This window comes from Myodes glareolus, chromosome 16, assembly GCF_982192425.1.
Source record: "Myodes glareolus chromosome 16, mMyoGla1.1, whole genome shotgun sequence".
NCBI classification, from domain to species: domain Eukaryota; kingdom Metazoa; phylum Chordata; class Mammalia; order Rodentia; family Cricetidae; genus Myodes; species Myodes glareolus.
Window position 1 is genome coordinate 62,095,302 of NC_142041.1, and position 13,277 is coordinate 62,108,578.

At 40.1% G+C, this 13,277-nt stretch overlaps 2 protein-coding genes and 1 non-coding gene across 10 annotated transcripts in view; 1 reads left to right on the forward strand and 2 right to left on the reverse strand.

Annotated features, from left to right (window-relative positions):
* The window catches only part of Stau2 (staufen double-stranded RNA binding protein 2), a 305,215-nt gene that overhangs the window by 248,488 nt on the left and 43,450 nt on the right, over positions 1 to 13,277 (reverse strand). For 3 of the 8 annotated variants that reach the window (XM_085677375.2, XM_085677372.2, XM_048419914.3), the window contains one exon: positions 51 to 193. The exons of the other annotated variants lie outside the window; for them this stretch is intronic. The gene's annotated coding sequence lies outside the window, so the exon portion shown is untranslated. The remainder of the gene's footprint in view (positions 1 to 50; positions 194 to 13,277) is intronic. 8 annotated transcript variants of the gene reach the window in all.
* The window catches only part of Ly96 (lymphocyte antigen 96), a 415,901-nt gene that overhangs the window by 161,044 nt on the left and 241,580 nt on the right, over positions 1 to 13,277 (forward strand). The window lies entirely within an intron of this gene.
* Positions 1,770 to 1,931, reverse strand: LOC125391435 (U1 spliceosomal RNA). The gene has a single exon (XR_007229124.2). It is a non-coding gene; the product is annotated as a U1 spliceosomal RNA (small nuclear RNA).

The window sequence follows — 13,277 nt, forward strand, 5'->3', positions numbered from 1 at the left end:
GCCCGGAACGGAGTGTAACAAAAGGTTTACTTATTTGGGAATAAACTCACATCCGCAGTCCTCTATGTGCACTGGCAACTGGGAACCAAATCCAGCAGAAAAAAGGGGTTGCACATGCTTTCCATCTGCACTTAGAGTGCCTGAGACCACGCTCAGTGGGCTGGATTCTAAAGGCTATTGGCTGGAGAAGTTCCTATAACGCAGAAAACAAAAGAAATAGAAAATGTATAGTTTAAGGAGAAAACAACAAGAAACTTCTTGTTGAAGCCTTGGTTTGTTACTAGAAGAAATATGGGGAAATGGAATAGAAGGAGTGCTGCCCTCTGGGCAAGACCCCACCCAGCTAATCCTGAAATTTGTGAAAAAGAAAAGACCTACAAAATTAGCTGTTCCTAAAGAGCAGCAACAAATCAAAACTTATGCAAATGTGATTCAAAGAATGGGCTGGGCGCCATCCCAGCAGGCGCAGCAGAACCTGGCAGCATCACCATGTGGTTCTGACCTTAGAATGAAAAGGGAGTTAGGAGTAGAGGGGCTATGCAAGCTTCCTCTGAGGGGAAAGAAAGTTGCAGGGGCCAAAGGTCCTTCAGGGAGACACAGAGAGGCCACTACATGAAGCTGAGAAAAGTGAAATTTGGAGATACTAGAGATGGGAAGAGGTTGGAGGTATCAGAGTCACAGAACACCTGCCAAGGAAAACTGCTAACAGGATGTGGAACCAGCCCAAGAGAGAAGTAACCGACAGCCAACAGAACTGGAAAGAGTGAGAGACCTGAAGAGGCCATCTAAGACCTTTGATGACAGACATAGAGCTATTTTTGAGTCTGCCCTGCTAAGTTTCTGTCACGCATTGGACCAGTATTTCTTCACTGTGCCCCATTTTTCCCTTCTAAAATAGTAATGTATATTCTGTGCCAATGTATGTTGGAGGCATGTAATTTGGTTTTTTGCTTTTAAGGGGTTATAGTTAAAAGACTGCGTTTAGTCTCAGAAGAAACGTTGGACTCTGGATTTTTAAACTGTGTTAAGACTTTGAAACACTCTGGGGACTTTTGAAGTTGTACTAAATCCATTTTGCATTATGATATGGCTATAAGCTAAGGGCCAAGGAATGCAATATGGTCCCCATAGGCTCATCTATTTGAATACTTGGTCCCCAGTGGTGGAACTGATTGAGGAAAAAAAAATAATGTGGTTTTATAAGAAAAGGAATATCACTTCAGAGTTAGCTCTTTCTCTCTGCATCCTGCTTCTGAATCAGATGTAAACACTGCTACTAAAGTGTTATGCCTTCCTGTTGCCATGACCCCCACAATGAAGATCATGGACTACAATCCTCTAGAACCCTGAGCCTCCAGTTAAACGCTCTCTTTTGTAGGTTGCTTTGGTTGTGGCATTTTGTTACAGTTACAGAAAGCATTCAAGAATCTCAACAAATTCCAAGCAAGACAAACTAAAAGACCCATACCAACACACATCATAAAACACTAATTAAATGAACTACACCTCTTGTCAACTAAACACACAACCTTAGAGAAGAGGACATCACCTTACAATATTAAAGCTGTCCATCCAGTCCTCAACAAAACTTGTAGAGCACACGTGCACACACATACACGTGTGCCATACAGCCCACTCACATGAAAGATGATTAACAAAAAAAGTCCCTGATAGTGAAGACACTGGACATACCAAACAAAGACTTAAATTGACTGCCCTTTATTATTTTTATTATTATTTTATTGTTATTGTTATTATTATTATTTTTAAGGGGAAATGCAAATACAGTCCCCCACAACCATAAATTATGCAGTCAAGTTTCCCACATTTGGGGAAACTGCAGAGGTCAGGACATCTGTAGAGCAATGGAGAAGTCTCGCCCTGGGAAAACTACCTTCATGATCATGGTATCTCCCCTGCCAGATAAGTATTTAAAATTAACTGTCTTAAGTATACTCCAAAAGTGAAGAAAACTGTACACACACACACACACAAAAAAAACAAAAAACCTAAGACAACAGTGGATGAAAACGTGGGGGATATTAGTTATAAACAGGCACCAACCAAATAGATATTTGGAGCTAAAAGCAATAAAGAAATTTTAAAATTCTTAGAAAAATCCAACAACATTCTTGAATAGGAAGAGAAAAGAATCAGTAAATTTGAATATGACACAATTAAAATTACCTAGTCTGAGAACCAAGAAGAATAAAAAAGAAAAATGAAGTCAGATATGGCGGTGTGTATCTATAACCCTAACAGGGAGAGAGAGGCAGGGAAGTGACTGTGAACTGCAGGCCTTCCTAGTCCACCTGGCAATCAGAGTTGCATAGCAGGATTTGGTCTCTTAAAAAAGAAAAGGGTGGGGATGGGGGGGGTGGGGGGGAGCAAGGAACCGGAAAGAAGTAAACAGAATCTGAGAAACCTGTAAGAACATAATTATAAAAATCTCACAGAAGGAAATGGGAACAAAAACACTTTAAAATTATGGCTTAACAGTTTCTAACTTTGATGAAAGAATATGAACCTATCTATCTAAGAATCTCAACAAATCCCAAGCGGAACAAACTCAGAGATCTACACTAAAACACATTATATTCAAAGCTGTAAAAGACAAATTAAAAATCATGAGAGATGTAAAGCCAGACATGTTGGCACACACATGCTGGAGGATGAGGCGGGGGCTCAGGATTTTAAGGGCAGTGTGGGATGTACAGAAAGATCCTTTTCCCAAGGCAGAGAAGATGCAACCCATCAGATAACAGATCTTCTAGAAGAGATCATCTGTGAGACTGACAGATTCTCATCAGAAACTATGGCAACTGGACCATAAGGAGGAGGATATATTTACAAAGATAAAAGGGAGGAACCACTCAACCAGGAATTCTAATATGAACAAACCACACTTCAAAAGTGAAGGTGAGATTTAAAAAGTAATCGGCAAGCTGCTGCTAGTAGCCAACAAGGTATGATGGAGACAGAAAGAGACCTTCATGGTAAGATTAAACAACACTAGTTGGTAACTCAAACATATACAAAGAAACAGAAGATTTCTAGTAAGGCAAAATAATACATAAATATAAAAACTAGTGTTACTGTATTGTTGCTTTGTAACTCCACTTTGTTTTCTATGATATAATAGACTATTGCATGAAATTTAAACTACAAAAGAAAATATAATTTACATTATAATTTCAAACCTTCAAAGCAAACAACCTAATAATAACAAGTGAAATATTTGAAAAGACACTTGATTAAAAATACACACACTAAGCAGGCGTAGTGGCACTCACCTTTAATCCCAGCAATTGGGAGGCAAAGGTAGGCAGAAGTCTGAGTTTGAGGCCAGCCTGGTCTGCAGAGTGAGGTCCAGGACATCCAGGGCTACACAGAGAAACCCCGTCTCAAAAAAACAAAAACAACAACTCTTGTATAAAAGACAGGGATGTAAAAGGTCAAAAGATATTAAAAAGCAGAGTCTTAACAATTTAAACTTACTTCAGTCATACCCTGTCAATCCCAAATTATTACCAATAATGAAAAGAAAATACATATTTCTACTAAGACATGTATACACATGTTCAAAGTATCATTATAATAGCAAAAGGATGAAATCAAAATATCCATCAACCCATAGATTTTAAAGAGTGCTACATCCACACAAGGAACACTGGATAACAAAAAGAAAGAAATACTGATATACAGACTCACATAACTCAATGAAACATGACCTCAAAATGACTGCTCGGTGGAAGAAGAGCGCATATAAATTAGTACGATGATGTCAAACTCTAGAAAGGAGTTATGGTTGTTGGTCACAGAAGACAAACCACTAGCTACCTAAGATCTCAGGTGCAGGGAAACACGCACCATAGGATGCAGGATGCACTTCTGTGGACCTTGGAAATGTTGGTTCACACATACATAAATTGAGCATGAATACTTCTGATGTAGCTTAAAGCACAAAAGAGGATTGTACTGAAGCAGAAAAACCAAGAATCTCCAATCTTTCTGCTTATATTCTCCTTGCCTTCTCTCTAAACTAGACCTCTCTTACATCATCCTCATTCCACTTCCTATATTTCCACAGCATCTTTCCATACAAAAGAAAATCATTATTTCAATCTTACCTGAGAATATAGACTCAAAAGGCACAGTCTACAGTTAAAATCCCTAGTCGTCCTAACTGTATTTTCCCGGATGATGAAATAAATAAATAAGAAAAGAAAAGAAAACCAAAACCCTATGTATGAAATCTAAATCCTGGGACAGATGTCAAGTGTGGTACTGCATGCCTGTAACTCCAGCATTTAGGGAGCTGAGGCAAGAGAATCCCAAGCTCAAGACCAGTCTGTGAGACCCCATTTGAAACCACAAACAGCAAACACAAAAACCATACACAAAATACGAAACATTTTACAAGACAAATAACTCTATCTTCAAATAACTGATATCAGTGGGGAAACAGAAAGAAAAGGTAATTGTTGTTGTTGTTGTTGTTTGTTTGTTTTTTTGAGACAGGGTTTCTCTGTGTAACAGCCCTAGCTGTCCTGGAACTAGCTCTGTAGACCAGGCTGGCCTCGAACTCACAGAGATCCGCCTGGCTCTGCCTACTGAGTGCTGGAATTAAAGGCATGTGCCACCACTGCCCAGCAGGAAAGGTAATATTAACAGATAAAAAAGACATAATCTAACGTGATCCTTGATCGGATCCTATTTAAACAAAGCAAATGTAAAAAGATACCTGTGAGTAAACAGAGAAAAGGCACACACACATCACACTATACAATGTTAGTGTTTTCCACCTACTGAGTGCAGAAACAGCATGGTATTATTTGTTAGGCTCTTCATCAGATGAACAGCAAAGCACTGACTAGCAGTCATGCTCTTTAAAGAAGCCCAATGGAGCCAGAGCAGAGGTGCACACCCTGTAACCCCACCACTGGTTGGGCAAGGGCAGAAGGATCATTGAATCTGAGGCCAGCCTGTGCTATATACTGAGTTCCTGGTTCAAATTCTTTAAAAATAAAATTAAAATTAAAACCTCCACTGTATAGAGAGTTAAGTAAAATAATGTGAGAAAAATATTGTTAATATGGACATGTTATTGAGTACCTGTCATGGATGTTTTATAACTTAAACTTTTAATTATTTCTTTTATTTTTGAGATTATTATGTAATTATATCACTTTCCCTTCCTTCCCCACCCCATAAACCCTTTCAAGTAGCCGTCCTTGTTTTCTTTCAAATTCATGGCCTCTTGATTAGATTAACTGTAACTTAAAGTTCTCCAGAGAAGGTTCTAATGCCATGAAACTGAGCTTCTAATTGTATTAAATGTATCTTATTTCATTCTATTTCAAGATTAATTAACAGTGGCTATCACAAAGGAAACATTAAAGGACCTTTTTCCAAAATTGTTCAGTCCTATAAAGCACTAGCAAACCTGGTAATGGTGGCACACGCCTTTAATCCTAGCACTCAGGAGGCAGAGGCAGGCAGACCTCTGTGAGTTCGAGGCCAGCCTGGTCTAGTTCTAGGACACTCAAAGAACACAAAGAAATCCAGTCTTAAAAAAAAAAAACCTGCAAAATAAATCATTAGCAAATAACTAAAATGATCTGGATGCCTCAGCATTAATATGATCCTTAAGAATTACAATCCAACAATCCAAGGGGTCTTGAGAGAGGGATCAGTGTGCGAAGTGCTTGCTTCACAGCCATTAGAACCGGAGTTTTGACCTTTAGAACATGTAAACACTGGGTGCCGCAGCATGCACCCTAGTGATAAAGAGCAGAGACAGATGAAGATGTGGCGCACTGTCCAGCCAGTCTAGACAAAACACCAAGTTTCAGCTTCAGTGAGAAGCCCAGTCAGGCTCAAATTACAAGGTGAAGAGCAAGCAAGCAGGTAAGATAACATGTAGTTTTCCAGCTGACTAAGTACATGCATAGTGAACACACCTGCACACCACACACACACACACACCACACATACTGAAGAATTATGCTTGTTTAAAGAGTGCTCAGTCCACTATACCAACACTGTCAAGGCATTATATTTTTCAGCTCACAGACTTAAAAACTGAGATTTTTAATTAATTGCTCAATGACACATGATGGCAAGGACTAGGATCAGGCTAGCAAATGTAATTGGGATTTTTGAAAATGAAGATGACGACTTGATTTCAAAGGCATTCAATGAGGAGACTGGAGACAAGGCTCAGCTGTTAAAGAGGATGAGATGCTCATTCAGAGGACCTGTTCAGCCCCCAGCTCCCATGAGGCAGCTCCCAAGCATACGTAACTCCAGTTCTGAGGGTTCTGACACCCTCTTCTGATCTGATCTGGCACCAGGTATGCACACGGCACAGACGTACACCCAGACCAAACACTCATGAATATAAAATAATAAATCTAAAGAAGAAGGAGGAGAGGAGGAGAGGGAGGCAAAGTCACCGGATGAGCAGTCTCCCTGGTGACATCTATCACGAAGCAATCCTGTTCAAAGTGCCAGCAAAAGTGCAGCCTTTATCACCCTGACAGCTTATCAAGACACAGGGGAAGACACAGCTTCTTCTGACAATAGGACCTCGACTCCAAACACTGTAGTCGCCTGCTCAGCCGTGAGAAGGACAGACAGGTACAAAGACGACATACAGCTCTAACAACTCACACCAATGGAAGGCACAATAAACCGTGTCAGAGTTCAAGTACCAGAAAGAACGGAACACTGAAGAGGGGATGAGGTAAACATCATGACTTTTCTTTCTTTATTTAGTTTTTATTATGTACAGTGTTTCTGTCTGCGAGTATGTCTGCATGCCAGAAGAGGGCACCAGATCCCACTGTGAGCCACCATGTAGTTGCTGGGAACTGAACTCAGGACCTCTGGAAGATCAGCTAGTGCTCTTAAACTCTCAGACATCTCTCCAGCCTCATTAACATGATTTTTGCTTAGCAGTCATATACTAAAAGTTGCCTTAAGATAGGGGCTGGAGCACTTGGGAGGCAGAGACAGGAGATCCCTGTGAGTTCAAGGCCAACCTGGCCTGCAGAGGTAGCTCCAGGACAGCCAGGGTGGTTACACAAAGAAACTCTGTCCCATCTCGAAAAAAAAAACTAAAAAGATGGGGGCCAGAGAGATGGCTTATCAGATAAGAAAACCACTTATTGCTCTTCCAAAGGTTTGGATACCAGGTCTTCTGGCCTCTATGGTCACCAGGCATGCATGTGACACACATACATATATGTAGGCAAACATTCTTCATTAACATTGCCCTAAGTAGCTAAGGTTATATACTACTCAATGGAGAACGGGGGAGGCATATAAAGATAAGGTAGGTCTACTTTCCACCAGATTGAATGAAAAGACCATATGTACCTGGAGATCTTCATTTCTGGCAGTGTCTTAACTCTGACTACAAAACCAAAACTTTTCAGAGCCTTAAAATCCTGAGGTGTGGGTCTAATCAAGACCATTTAAATCAGAATTTCTATTTAGCATACAAACATACACATATGCAAGGGAACTGACATATTATTAGTTAATGTTCCAAGAAAACTATGAGTCAGGACTAGGTTTACATCTTTCTTGATAAAGATAATCATTTCTTTTATTAAGATATATTTTATATGACTGGCAGAGATGTGTGAATGACTGAAGAAAATCAGGCTTTCCATAAAGAGATTCAAACAACCAGTTAATTAATATAAGCTGAATCCATAAATATCATGCTTCATTCAAAAGCACAGCAATAGATTAAGGAACTCAATATAGGACCTGATGTCCTAAGGCTGAAAAGATGACTCACTGAGTTAAGAGCACTGGCTGCTCATCCAGAGGACCAAGGTTTTATTTCCAATACTTACAAGGAAGCTCATAACTGTCTGTAACTCCAGTTCCACACAATCCAATGTCCAATTCTGACTTCCATGGGCACCAAGCACATATGTGACATGAAGACACACATGCAGGCAAAACACTCATACACATAAAATTTTAAATTTTTTAAATAAAAATTAAAGACTCTGATACCCTAAATCAGGAGAAATCAGGACATACTTCTAGGCACAAGAAAAAAACTTCTGAAGCAGACCTCCACTGTGCAGGCATTAAGACCACCCACTGACGAGTGGTCCTCACTACACTAAGTAGCTTCTGTGCAGCAAAGACACCATCATCTGAGTGAAGCGGTGTCTGCTGTGTGAGGTAAAGACTTCACCAGCTTTATATCTGACAGAGTGGTAGTGTCCAGAATAGATAAAGAACTTAGAGGAAGAACTAAAACCAGAAAAACAAACAACCCAATTGAACCGGGCCCTACCCAGAGCTCTCAAAAGAAGATATACAAATGATGCCAGGCAGTGGTGGCGCACGCCTTTAATCCCAGCACTCGAGAAGCAGGCAGGTGAATCTCTGTGAGTTCAAGGCCAGCCTGGTCTACAAGAGCTGGATCCAGGACAGCTAGGACTGTTACACAGGGAAACCCTGTCTCGAAAAACCAAACACACACACACACACACACACACACACACACACACACATACAGAGAGCTGGTGGAGTGCAAACTGGTGCAGCCACTATCTAAATCAGTGTGGAGGCTCTATAATAAGCTAGAAATAGATATGCTATTCTGGGCACATTCCCAAAGGACTTCACATCCTGCTAGAGACACAATTCACCTATACACACTGCTGCTCTAGTCACAGCACCCAGGGAACGGAGACTGCCGGGAAGTCCATCGATGATGAATAATAAAAACATGGTACATGCACACAGTGGAGTGGTTTTTCATATTTATAGAACAATGAAATCCTAAGGATGGATTGTGAGTGAGGTAACCAAGATTCAGAAGGACAGATGTTCCCTCTCATATGTAGATGGTCGTTTTTAATCTTAGATATACGTGTTTAAATTGGAAAGTAGTAAGGAGCTTTGGGGTCATTTCAAAAGAAAGGGGGTAGAACGAAGGCAGTCTGAAGGGGAGATGGGAAGACTGGGACAGTAAGGACTAAATGGGAAAGGGTGGGAGGGCAGGGTGCAGGAGAGAGTATAAGGAGGGATAACTAACACGAAAGACGTTTACAATGCCATACATTCTACTACTGTAGAAGTCCCCTAAAATACATGTATACACATATATAAAAGTACTTTAATTGGAGCAGTCCCATCATGGGAGGATAATGGCTCTCCCAGATACCATAGGCTATCAATAAAAATCCTAGTGCCGGGTACGGGTTATCTCTTTTTTAATTTAGTCAGTGGGGTTCATAGACAACCCCCTCAAATATTACAGACTATTGCCATTGTTCTTGGCTACCCTCCAGAGTCTGACAGTGAGACCCTATTGCTGAAAACACCACATATTTGAGTCAAAGAACATGAAAAACTCAAGGTGGTAGCAACCTGGCAACTTCATACCTAGTAGGTAGATTTCATACTGCTAGAAGATTCTAAGCATGCTCTTGGGGAGAAAAGTCATCAATAGTCTTACCCACCTAGGAACCCTACAAGTTACAATAATGACTGCCTTGGCAAGAAAACCAGCTGGTGCGATAGTGGCACACATGTTACGGGAGTAACCAGCCACTTACTAATTAGATTTAAAGCCTGCTCCACAATTCAAAACTCCTGCATGGTAAAATAGGACAAAACCCATGGCTAGCTAGATCACAGGCCCCAGAGGAACCTCTAACTGTTATTCTGTTAAATGGACATAGCAGTAAGCTACCTGTTAAGTTCCTACCTTTATATGTATAGTGAATACTTTGTTCAGCTGACATAAAAGAAGCTTCTTTTTTAAGTAAATGAGATTACTACAGAGACCCCTAAGTGCTCACCACAAAGAGAAGAGACTATAAGTGCTCAGCTCTAAATGGGACAGCTATATCATGCTCCTGCTTTCAAGCTTCAGGAATCACTGAGGAAGAAGGGAGGAAAGACTATAACAAAAGAACCACAGGAGAAGTCAGAATCCTGCAATGTTCCTTGGTGACCTGGCTGGCTTTAATGGACATGAACAGTACAGCACCCTGGCTCTTTTCTCCCACCGCAATACCAACCATGCCCTGAACTAAAACCTAACATTCACAAGCCTCCAGAGTAGCAAAGAACTAACTGCCTTAGAGACATCACAAGTCAGGATGACCCTGACCAGTGTTTCTACTCCTGCTAAACTCAAACTGCTTCATGGAGATGTAAAGATCTTTTAGTGAATAACTAGAAAACACCAGTATTGCAGACAGGAACTAAAAATGTAGGCAGAGAGATACAGAGATTCGTTTGCTAGAGATCAAATCCAGGACTCTGTGCATGCTAGATAAGTAGATCCCACAATCCTAGGCCAAAATCTTAAAAACAAACTTAAAACTTTTATTATTTCTATGAAACATGTTTTTACTACTTTTCTTGTTGTTGATTAAAAAAAAAAAAAGACCTTACAAAAGAAACATAAGAAAGAACAGGTTTGAGGCTTCAGCTGTAGAGTACAGTGTGTCACAGCAGGGAAGTCCTGGCAACAGGAGGTGAAGGCAACTATTATCCAGTCAGGAAGCAGACAGCAGGCTAGTGCTCAGCTGCCCCTGCCTCCACCCACAGTAGTCAACAGAAACCCTTACAGGAATGCCAGAGGCTACCCTAAAGGAAGTACACTCTCACTCTTACAAGTGTGCCTACACAACCTGCTGGCTGCCTGCCTGCCCGCCTACTAAGTGATTTTTCTTTTGAGCTGACAATCAGCACTCACGAATTGCAAAAGGAAAGGCATCAGCTTTAGTCTGTTTTAACAGATATGCTGAATTATTCCGACATACCTTACTTTACAGATCTCTACTTGTGTATGAATACATAAAAATTAGTTTCTACTTCACAGTGCTTTTACTTTTTTTTCTTTTCGGTATTTCCAGACAGGGTTTCTCTGTGTAGCCCTGGTTGAATTGGAACTCTTTCTGTAATCAGGCTGGCCTTGAACTGAGAGATGGGCCTGCTTCTGCCTCCCAAGAGCTAGAATTAAAGGAGTGCACCACCACTGCCTGCCTGGATTAGTAATTTACAGAACTTTTAAATTTTAAAATACCACATTCAAATAACAAAAATCTTACCCACCAAAATAACAACCACAAAGTAGTAAAGCACTTCTTTGGCTTAAGAATAGCGGTAACTGGTTAACTGTATGAAGTGGCACACACATGTAACCAGATACAGAGGGTGAGACAGGAGAACCACAAGGTCCCACACAGCCTAGGCTACATAGGAAAAGAGGAAAGGAGAGATGAAGGGAAAGGAGGAATGATAGATTTTAAAAATTAAAAAAGGAAAAGAAGAAGTAATTTAATATGCCCAAGGAAAACCATTAATGAAATATAATTAGTAAACTTGCAACCTCAAATAAATGGATTAACAGATATATGCTATTATTATGCATTTAAAATATCATTTTAATAAATATTAGAAAAAGATCAATAACTATCAAATATTTTTCTTCCTTAAATTTGTCTTCCTTAATAGACTTTGAGCAATGAAAAAAAAACTGAGCAACAAAGTTGCTTAAATAATATTTTCCTTATTATTTTTGTTTTGGTTTTACTTGTTATAGTAAGTACTGAGCACTGAACTCAGAGTTTTACATGGCTAATAAAGTACACTAAATCCTGTTCATTTGCTCATTATTTTAAAGTCTGTTTATGAAATAAATTAGATTCTAGATTTCTAGGAAGTATTTTACATTTATCCACTCCTTTCAAATTAATATTTAAAAAAATTATGAAAACCCTCCTGTCCCCACCTCCCAAGCCACCTCAGAGGAACTCTGAAACACAGGCTGCAACTATACAGAGAGGACCAAGAAGTGCACGATCACTCACCCAGCGGGGCACCCCGCTCTCTAGGTCCTCCATACAGGGGCAAAACTCCAGGCTCCTCCTCCACCTGCTTCAGCTTCTCTAGACAGCCATCAGGCAGGCCTCCTGCAGGTGGACTGTTCCATCAGCCCACTCCATAAATCCACCTTGCAAGCTACAAGTCCCGTTCTGCCCCCAAACCCTCCTAACCCCCACGACTTCAGACTAACTCTGAAATAGGCCGCAACTACACAGAGAGGATCAAGAGACGAACTCTGAAGCACAGGCTGTGAATGCACAGAGTGGACCAAGAAAGAGGGCCAAGAAAGTGGCTAAGGGAGACATCAGTGGCTCCCTGAGACACTGACAGTGACAGTACAGAGCAGACCAAAAACAGTTCCCAAAGGTACAGAAAGCAACTGCCAGGACTGGACCAGAAGGTAAAAACACTGCTTGCACCAACTGGAGGAAGATAAAGATAGGCACCAGTGCAAGAAACATTCACATAACAGGAAGACTTGATCATTCTAACCAAGAAGAAGCAGAAGAAAACAATTTTAAATGTAACTTTATGAGTATGATGGAGATGTTTAAAAAGAAAATGAAAAATTCCCCTAAGTGGAGAAACAATAAACAAAAAAATTTGAAGAAATCAATAAATCTCTTAAAGAAACCTAAGAAAACTAAGAAAAAAACAATCAAATAGGTGAAGCAAACAGTTCAAACAGTTCAAGGTTTGAAGATTGAAATAGAGGCAATTTAAAAAAAAACACAAACCTAATTCTGGAAACAGAAAATTTGGGTAAATGAACGGGAACTACAGAGGCAAGCATAACCAACAGAGTACCGGAGATGGAAGACAGAATCTCGGGTGTTGAAAATACTAGAGAGGAAATAGATTCATCGGTCAAAGAAAATGTTAAATCCAACAAATTCTTAACACAAAACATCCAGGAAATCTGGGACACCATGAAAAGAATAATACAGATAGAAGGAGAAAAACTCCAGGTGAAAAGGCACAGAAAATATATTCAACAAAATCATAGAAGAAAACTTTTCCAACATAAGAAGGATATCCCTATGATGGTACAAGAAGCTGACAGAACACCAAATAGAATGGAACAAAACAAAACAATAATGTCCCCTTATTATATAATAATTAAAACACAAAACATACAGAATAAAGAAAGAATATTAAGAGCTGCAAAGGGAAAAGGTCAAGTAACATATAAAGGTAGACCTACCAGAATTACACCCAACTTCTCAATGGGAACCATGAAAGCCAGAAGGCCCTGGAAAGATTGCTGCATGGTGTGGGAGAATTATCTGTATTCTGTCAATCATATTTTAATAAAACGCTGATTGGCCAGGCAGGCAGTATAGGCGGGAAAGCCAGACAGGAAGTAGGATGGAGCAAAGAGACTGGGAATATTTTGG